This window comes from Macrobrachium rosenbergii, chromosome 43, assembly GCF_040412425.1.
Source record: "Macrobrachium rosenbergii isolate ZJJX-2024 chromosome 43, ASM4041242v1, whole genome shotgun sequence".
NCBI classification, from domain to species: Eukaryota; Metazoa; Arthropoda; class Malacostraca; order Decapoda; family Palaemonidae; genus Macrobrachium; species Macrobrachium rosenbergii.
Window position 1 is genome coordinate 16,413,505 of NC_089783.1, and position 9,796 is coordinate 16,423,300.

The 9,796-nt window shown below is 36.1% G+C and overlaps 1 non-coding gene across 1 annotated transcript; it reads left to right on the top strand.

Moving 5' to 3' along the window:
• Positions 1 to 917: 917 nt before the first annotated feature.
• TRNAA-CGC (transfer RNA alanine (anticodon CGC)) lies at positions 918 to 989 on the top strand. The gene has a single exon. It is a non-coding gene; the product is annotated as a tRNA-Ala (tRNA).
• Positions 990 to 9,796: the final 8,807 nt, after the last annotated feature.

Consider the following 9,796-nt stretch of genomic DNA (forward strand, 5'->3'; position numbering starts at 1 on the left):
TTGTCTTCTCGAAAACACTGCGTTGCTTTGATTGCTGATCTAAGAGTCTTTGAAAATAAACAAGATCTTTATCTGGCAGAGACGAATGTTTAGTAGCGAAACGTCTTTTTAACTTGTTTGGTACCATGGATTCATTTGACATTTTTTCGCCGCAAACTACACACAATGGAGTTGGCTGATCAGCATCTCCAGACCAAGAAAATCCGAACTTCAATATCGTTATACTTTGTATTATGGCGAATTTTTGCTTTTTTTTGCATTGGAGTTTGCTGGATTCGATAAATGTTCACTTTCAAACTCACGGCTGTCACTAGCTTCCTTTCTTATAAGAAATTCATCCATTGTGAAGGGTTGCACTAAAACCAGTTAATACCCTTTTAACGATTGGACTCTCGTCCCTGAAGTACACCGATGTAGTGCAGGGCTGCCAATGGGAATTATCAGAAAACCCAGATCAAAAAACAGATTGAATGGAAAAAACCCAGATGCTACTATGATAGCCTACCCCGGGGGTCCAGGTAGTGCCATTAGTCCAAACTCATCTGATTGGTTTAACTGCACAGTCACTAACGACAGCAAGACGCCGAGAGTTATGAGGCAGCGCCGCGCCACACAGGCGAGACAGGGCGACGCCTATCACAATAACACGGCGCTCTCACCTCGATGGCCATCTCCCCTTACAGTACCCAATTCATAATACTTTGTAGAATTAACATAAATAATGAGACGGACTTAACCGGCGGAGAGTTTTCTACGTACAACTATTTCAATTTCAGATAACTGCCAGTATCACCATACGGTTTAGATAAAAAGTCTTACTGTTCAGTCACGTGAAACCGAAATCTATACCCATTTTTCGTATTTCCCGGTGTGCAGTGACAATGTTTCACGGCACACTTAATATAATCTCGCGTCAAGGGGGTGTAACTCAGAGGTAGAGTGCTCGCTTCGCATGTGAGAAGTCCCGGGTTCAATCCCCGGCACCTCCACGGTCCATTTAGCTTCGAAGGTTTCTCAGGACGATGTTATACATCCGTCCAGGGTTGCCAGATTGGGCTACAAATCACAAATTGGGCTACTTTTTACATCTTTGGGCGACCAGATTTCACAGTCTGCTACTTGCGACTTTTTGGGCTACTTTTGATTTGACTTGGGCTCTTTTATTCGATCTGGGCTACTTCCATTCATTTTGTTTAATAATAATAATAATAATAATAATAATAATAATAATAATAATAATAATAATAATAATAATAATAATAATAATCACACAATGATCTACTGCAATAAATTGGCAATGGTGTATAATTCCACTCGTACGTTACAAGTATGTTGAATGTTTTTACCTCAGCAGATATCTATTGCAACACGCAAGTGAAGTAATGTTTTGGTCTGACCAAAAAGACCAGCCTGGAATTGAATGGCAAGTGCTGTTCAACATTTGAACCCAAAAGATCCATGCTGAAATATGACTCTTCAATCTATAAAAATGAGAAAGATAATGATAATGCGGAAAGCCTACTGAATGACTTGGTACTCTAGTTAAATTTGGAAGAGAATAATATGTGCTTTAATTTTTTTTTACAAGGAAGAAGTTTACTTTAGTTGCGAAAAAGAAAAGTGTCCTAATTTTTCAAGAAAAAGATTTTGATTTTGAAAGGATGAAATGTAGGTTACTTTAGTTTTGAAAAGGAACAATTTAAGTTTGTTTAAAAAGGCAATAAATGATTTAGTTTCCAAAAAAATTTTCTTCAGCTTTGAAAAGAGAAATTTACTTCAGTTTTGAAAAAGAAACATGTACCATATTGCCAGGATCAACCACTAAAATTTAAGTAATAACTTTATTATGCTATAAATGTGTATACAAATATATATATATATTTATATATATATATATATATATATATATATATATATATATATATATATATATATATATATATATATTGTATACACACATTTATAGCAAAAATTAGAACACTTCTTTTTCATAACTAAAGTAAACTTCTTATATATATATATATATATATATATATATATATATATATATATATATATATATATATATATATATATATATATATATATATATATATATATATATATAGTAATATGATAAATTGGGCTACTTTCACCCGAAATTCGCGACTTTTTAAGAGTGTTTGTGCTACTTTTAGCCAAAAGCATATTGCAACCCTGCATCCGTCAACACGCCATTTTTTTTATTACCGGTTGGCAGCCCTGACTTGAGACTAGTAATTCAGGTTATGTTTTGCTCCGTCCTTATTTCCATATTTCAAAGGGATTTTTGACGAGGGAGAACGTGCTGATATTGCTGTAGGAAGCTTTAGTGCCTTGTGTATCTCGGAGATATTATGGTGCATTGTAGCTTTGTAGTTTAGACTATTGAATTCAAAGCCATTCTGGAAAGGGAGCCACTGTCACCAGGTTCACGGTTGCCATGGTGACATCTCATGTTACCATGGCAACACAGTAGTACCAACAGAAACTGACTGATCATACCCACTACCTACGTCACTAAAATGGGTGACTTATTCAAACGCACTAATACCTTTGGTATTCTTTACCTTGGGCAAGAGAAAGCCAGTGTAGATGACACACTTGAAATAATAAGTAAACTCCAAGTACGTTTAGAAGAAGTTTATGGTGTGCAGCAAATTAGTCATAATAAAATAGTTATCAAACTAGAAGATACTGCAAATAAAACATTCGAAAAAGTTCTGAAGGACTATAGTGAACGTATAATTTCTGTGGATGGAAGGAAAGTAAATGTTCAAATTATTAATCTGAGTAGTACTAAAACTGTTGTAACAGTAAAGAATGTCCCATTTGAAATGCAAAATACAACACTTTCAAATATTCTTGAAGAGTATGGTCAGGTATATAATGTACGATTTCAGAAATATATGTATGGAGATCTTGTAGGAAAAATGACGGGAAACAGGACTGCATTGATGAAGCTGGAGAAACTAATTCCCTCCTCACTTATCTACAGAGGGATCTCAATGCTGTTTCAATACAAGGGGCAAATACGTACATGCATTAGATGCGGTATTGCAGGGCACATTGCAGCAGATTGCTGCATTAATTGGAAAGATAAAGTAAACATAGTAAATACTGATAACTTTCCTCCCTTAAACTCGAAACCCGTAAACGAACCTATTTTATCTGTAGACCCAAAGGTAAAGCATGGAAAGGAAAATCACGATGGTACCGACGATACTGTAGAAGAAGGAAACAAGGGAATGGTTGATGACAGAGGTGAATTTGGTGCAAGTAAAGGGTTTGAAGAGAGTGTGAAAAATACAGAAAAAGGTAATGGAAGTGATAATACATCCAACGAAGAAAACAGTATTAATAACTGTGAATTACTACTAGAAAATAATGAAAAGGGAAATAACGACATAGCTGATGATAAGATAATAAGGTTGCAACCTAGTATAAGTGGAATGGAAGAATACACCGCAGTGGACGACGACCAAACGTATAATACTGATAATGTAGTATTAAAAGGAAGCTACTATGAAGAGGGAATAGTGAAGAGTATAACTACTGTTGACGTGCATATGTATGGGGACGCGGGAAAAGAGATGGCATCTGGAATGAATATGGAAGAGGACGACTGCGAGGAGGACACGGTCCAAGAGGAGGGTTTGGATCCAATTCAGATCTCGATTGCCGAAAAAACTACCGCTACTAAGGAGAGATCAAATTTAGAAGAGGGAATTCCTTCCGATTCCGAATGCATGGATGATAGTGATGGTACAGAATCAGACGATTCTCAGTTGCCCTGTAACCAGGAAGAATGGAAAGTGGTACAAACGAAGAAAACAAACTTAGTTCTAAGTCGTAATGCTAAAGCAGTAGCAAAAACGAAAAAAAGTAAATGCAAAAAAGAGAAAAATAGAAATACCAGTGCCTGAAACATAAGGTACGAACCCCAAAATAGCTAGTTAATAGACATGTATTACCCTTAAACAATCATTTTCATTCGTATTGGAACTCTTTTAACATTAACGGTCTTCCAGATGTAAACAAACAGATGAATTTGAATACTTTTCTTATCTATCATAATATTGATATCATTTTGTTACAAGAACATAATATAAAGACTTTGAGCAATATTACTTATTTGTTAAATTATTATGACGTTGTTCTGAATCCGACCATAAATATTAAGGGTGGAACTGCAATATTGATAAATAAGAAACTAAATGCTAAAATAATAAGCACTTATAAACATGCTAGCTCTAGACTAAGTATGATTAGAGTAAACATTCAAGGAGAAGAGATTAATATTATGTGTATTTATGCACCCTCTGGGGCGAATTGTCAGGGTGAAAGAGAAGAATTTTTTGAGGAAGTTATGCTCCCTCTTATGCAAAACAATGTAAGTAGATGTATTGTTGGAGCTGATTGGAATTGTATTATAGGTAATAGGGATTCTTCTGAACCAAAAACTTCACATTTTTCAAATACGTTAAAACAAATTGTCAGTGTTTTGAAATTGAAAGATGTACATAATATTATCCCAAAAATTCCTGAATATACATTTATGAGGAAAAATTATGCTGCAAGATTAGATAGAATATATATGACTGACTTAATCGCAAATGTGAAATATTCAAAAACAGTAGCAGTATCATTTTCTGATCACTCTTGTTTTTTATGTGATGTTAAATTAGATAATGTGTTACAATTTGGGAAATCATATTGGAAACTTAATGTTTCTCTCCTTGATGTTTCAGGAGTTAAGGAGGACTTTCAAGACCATTGGATAAAATGGAAAAGAGAGATGTAATTATGATTCCATGCTTGAATGGTGGGAGAAACTAGTAAAGGTTAAAGTTAAGGAATTTTATAGTAAAGTGGGTTGTATGAAAAAGAAAATGAGATATAATATGTTGAATATTCTTGAAAATAGACTAAGGTCTTTACATGAAACTGCTTACCAGACAGAAATAAAGAGAATTAAAAGTAGAATTCAAACAATTAGGGATGAACTGAACGAAGGTATTAAGATAAGAACAAGATTAAAAGACATACAGTGCGGCGAGAAAATGTCAAAATACTTAATTGGTAAACAACGAGAGGGGCAAGTTCAGAAAATGATGACTTGTGTGAGGGATAAGTGGGGAACAATTACGGTCCTTTCCAGCCATTCAAACGTCTTGTATGCAGTTTTACTCAGATTTGTACTCTTGTGATATAGGAGATCAAGATATGCAAAAAAAACTTTTTAAATATATAGAAAGTAAACTTGATGATGGTGATAGAGAATTAACAGAACAGGAGTTTGATAAGAAAGAAATATTTCGTACAATGAAAAAATTTCCAAACAATCGAACCCCAGGTATTGATGGCCTCCCAGTTGAATTTTATATAGCGAACTGGGACATCATATGGGGATGATTTTACTGAATTAGTTAATTTTATATTAAGAATTATGAAATTAGGGGGTTCGCAATATAAGGGTATAATTACACTTATAAAGAAGGATGGTGATAAGAAAGACTTGAAAGATTGGAGGCCAATTTCCCTACTTTGTGTAGACTATAAGATCATTGCGAAATTACTGGCTGAAAGAATGAAATTAGTAATGGGAAAAATCATTAATGAAGGTCAATACTGCTCAGTTCCCGGGGGAAGCATTGCACAATGTAACATGCTTATAAGGGGTATCATGTATTATGTTAATGAGAATGATAAGGAGGCAGCATTTTTAAAGCTGGATTGGTACAAAGCATTTGATATGGTAAATACAAAATTTCTGCTAAAAATAATGAGTAAAATCGGATTTGGGGAAAAATACGTTGGTTGGATAAAAATGTTGTACGAAAATGCAGAGAGTGCATTATGTATAAATAACTTCATTGGTGAATTTTTCGCAGTATCCAGATCGGTAAGACGAGGGTGCCCATTGAGCATGATGTTGTATGCCATATACCAGGAACCTTTTTATGTAGCATTAAACGCAAACAACTCTGTTACACCACTATTCTTGCCTGGGGGCTTTACTATCAAAGCCACTGGTTATGCGGACGACACGAATATCATCATTTGCTCTGATAATAGTTTATTAGAAGTCCATAGAATAGTTGGAGAATTTGAAAAGGCAACGGGAAGCAAAATTAATAGAAATGGAAAATCTAGAATTTATGGCATGGGGAAAAGGAAATTTAAGAATGTATGGCCTATTGATTGGATAAAAAAGGAAACCGTGTATTTATATACCTTGGGGATTTTTCATTGCAAGAATTATCAGCTTACGCTACAACAAAACTGGAATAAGGTGATAAATGCATTAGAGTGTCAAAGTAAATTGCTCTTTGGCAGAAACTTAACAATCTTTCAAAGGTCTGCTTATATCAATACCTGTTTACTAGCAAAACTTTGGTATGTTGGCCACATATATCCTTTAAGCCATAGTTACGGGAACTTGATCGAGAAGATATGTTTCAAGTATTTATGGAACGGTAGATATGAACCAGTGAAAAGAACTACTGTGTATAGGAAAAAGAGGGAAGGAGGTTTGAATATGTTTGACTGCGTAACCAAAGCCTTTGCATTGTTAATCAACTCTTTTCTGAAAACTTATATAGGTAGTAAGGGTGTGCAATATTTGTTATTACATTATACTTCCCTAAGATTGGTGAATTTGATACCCAGCGAAGTAAGTGAAGGTTTAGTGGATAACGATCCAAGTCCTTATTATAGTATTATTTTGGATGGAGTAGATACATGTATCGATTGTCCTATGTTTCCAATAATTCCCAATAAGATTTTGTACCATTTTTTACTGAAAAAAGTACCTATTACTGTTGAATCAAGATATCCCCTTTTTAACTGGAAATTAATATGGGTAAATTTTCATGAGAGTAAATTTATAAGTATTTTTGATAAAGATCTAATATATCAGTATCTACATGATGTATTAATGACAAAACAAACATTGTACACGTTTAACCTGTCTGGAAACAATTTATGCGATCATTGTAATATGACAGAAAGTGCAATTCATTTATTTTATTTTTGTAAGAGAAGCAGACCTGTATTTGATTGGTTCTTAAGTAGAATTGAGGCTATTTGTGGTTTTAAGCCTAAAAATAACATCAGGTTTTTATATTTTGATTTAAATTGTAAAGATCTTCGAGTCAAGAATACATGTATCTTATTCCTGTGTTCTTATATTACAACTATGTGGTCATGCAGAAACACAAATTTATTGCCTGAAAATATAAAGGACCGTGTAAGAATGAAGTGCATGCAATACAAAGACGATATAAAATTAATTTTTGACAATGCTCATAAAATTACGAAAACCTTTGCGAATTTCTTGGAAGAATTTAATTCACTATAGTACGGTCATTTATATTTAGCAGAACCAAGTCATGCTAATTTCATTGTAAAGAACTATTGTAAATACTGTATGTAGATTATAACAATTAAATAAAAAAAAAAAGTGTGCCGTGGCCTGGGGGCTCAAAGAAGCTCCAGCTGGCAGGACTGGAGTTTTCTGTTGTCTTGCACCTGCATGATGGGCTGTAGTTTGCTGACCCGTCCGAGGATTGTCTGAGAAGGAGACATACGTGAAACTGGTGATGTCTCTTGAAGGAATTTATGGATAAGGCAGTTATTGAAAAAGAGCCTCGATGGCACAGTCGGTTACAGCAGCAGCTTCGGACTTCATAGAGGTCTGTGGCGCGGGTTCAAATCCGCAGCCGACTGATCAGAGAGGCGGACACTTTGCTATCCGTGTAGACACCCCGGGATTATGTACGTAATCAACGGATAGGTTTGCTTAAAAAGCAAATGGGTGTTACAGGCTAAATACACACACAAAACAAAGCCACTACAACATCTTCTAAAAACATAACAAACATCTCACACGTCTCGAACTCTCGACCTACCCGCGCAACAACTTCTCGCTGCTAGGAGAAAGGGCGTTGGGTCTGGTATGATACATGTAACATACGCTACCGGGGTCTAAGCGATGTCAGGCAGGGCAGCCGATCGAGACTACGGTCTACCCCAAAAGCCAAATCAAAAAAGTCCTTCAAAGAAGGCATTGTGCTTACCCCATACAAAAATGGGAAAAAAAGCATGTAAAAAAAAAAAAAGAAGAAGCAGTTATTGAAAAAGAGGAAGTAGCCTTGGTTGGTGTAACATGGCAACCTGCTGGGGGAAACATGCCCTTAATGGGCGTCATGACATCTCCCATTCTTAACAGATTATGGGTGATCTGTACTGATACATGTGCCATCCTTTGTTCTTCAGCTGAGAAAATAACAAATTTACTGGAAAGAGAAAAAAACCGATAAAATAGAAAATGTTTGAGACTACAGCAAAATAAAATTAAATAATACGTGAGCCTTTGACAAGCTTAGGGCCCATATGACACCTCCTTCCAAAGGGAGAGATTTCCTGACCTCCAAAATGGAAATCCTCCCAGGAGAAGATTTAAAAAAAAAATAATTCATGCAATGCAATACTTACAACATAAAACTATATGGTAACAATACAAAGATGAGGATGAGACTTTTTGGGTCTGTCTGCACTAAAGGCTAATATGGTTCTTATCTTATCTCCAAGACCTTATAACTAAAATGTATCCCTGCATTCATCCATTCACTAGATTCTGGATAGACAATCAGCAAGTACAGTATATTACTTTCCCAAAGAATATGGACATTCTCGACATATAACTCCTGAAACCTTAACAAGCAACTATACAACCACCAGTTGTTATTTCTAACCATGTCTAAGAATGCTAGCGAATTATGAGCCATATAAACTTTGGCTGAAGATCTATTCCCCTGTAGGTGCAAGGCAAAATGTTGTAAAGCAAGGTTTAAGGCTAGTGATTCCTTCTTGATAATGGCATCGTTACGCCGATGCTCGTTTAATTTCCAAAAGAAGTAGGTCACTGGTTTCAAGAGTTTCAGATTTCCATTTTTCTATCAGCAAGGTCATTGGTATCCATTGTGATTTTGAATGGTGACTTGAAGTCCAGTGCATCCAGCACTGGTGAAGCATTCATCATCCTTCTCATTGTTTCAAAGGAGATTTGGCATTGACTCGTCCACATGCACTTCTAGTTCTGTGACAGATCGATGAGAGGGGCGACAAGAGTGGTGTAGTTAGAGCAGATTATCGGATAGTATCCTGCCAAGACTAGGAACCTTCCGATAACATGATTGGTGGTAGGTGCCGGAAACTGCTTGCTCTAGGTGGAGTGCCCTTTAACACCCCACATGGCAGAGGTATATGACATTCGCTTGACTGAACTCGGTCTTTGACAGGCTAATCATCATATTTTCATTTGCCAGTCTCTTGAATAAGGGACACAGGCGTTGGATGTGCTCCTCCCAGGTGTCACTGTAGATAATATCTAGGTAGGCAACGACCCCTTCTAGTCCTGAGTAAGGGAATTTATCATCCTCTGGAATGTGGCAGTAGATAAAAATAAGTTAAGTATACCTTAGTTTTACCAGACCACTGAGCTGATTAACAGCTCTCCTAGGGCTGGCCCGAAGGATTAGACTTATTTTACGTGGCTAAGAATCAATTGGTTACTTAGCAACGGGACCTACAGCTTATTGTGGAATCCGAACCACACTATAGCGAGAAATGAATTTCTATCACCAGAAATAAATTCCTCTAACTCTTCATCAGCCGGTCGCGGGCATTGAACTCCGGCCCATCGAGTTGACAGTCTGAAGCTCAACCGACTAGGCCAACAAAGGGCTGTGGCAGTAGATGCTGTAGTAAGATA